This window comes from Calidris pugnax, unplaced genomic scaffold (assembly GCF_001431845.1).
Source record: "Calidris pugnax isolate Ruff unplaced genomic scaffold, ASM143184v1 scaffold118, whole genome shotgun sequence".
Taxonomy (NCBI): Eukaryota; Metazoa; Chordata; class Aves; order Charadriiformes; family Scolopacidae; genus Calidris; species Calidris pugnax.
Genome location: NW_015090855.1, coordinates 4,753,291 through 4,753,506, shown reverse-complemented (window position 1 = coordinate 4,753,506; position 216 = coordinate 4,753,291).

Below are 216 nucleotides of genomic sequence, written 5' to 3'. Positions count from 1 at the left end.
TTTTTTTTTTTTTTTTTTTTTTCTCTTTCCCAAGCGGTTTGGAGCGGGCGAGCGAGAGCGCTTGGGTTTTTCTTTCCAGCCTGCTCCTCCCACCAGAGACAACCTCCCGCTGCCTCTCGCCCTCAGCCGCACAGCGCACACGGCTCCGCCGCGGCGTGCGGGACGCGGGGCAAGACCGCGCCGCTCCCGGGAGACAGCCCCTCGGGCCGCCGCCGC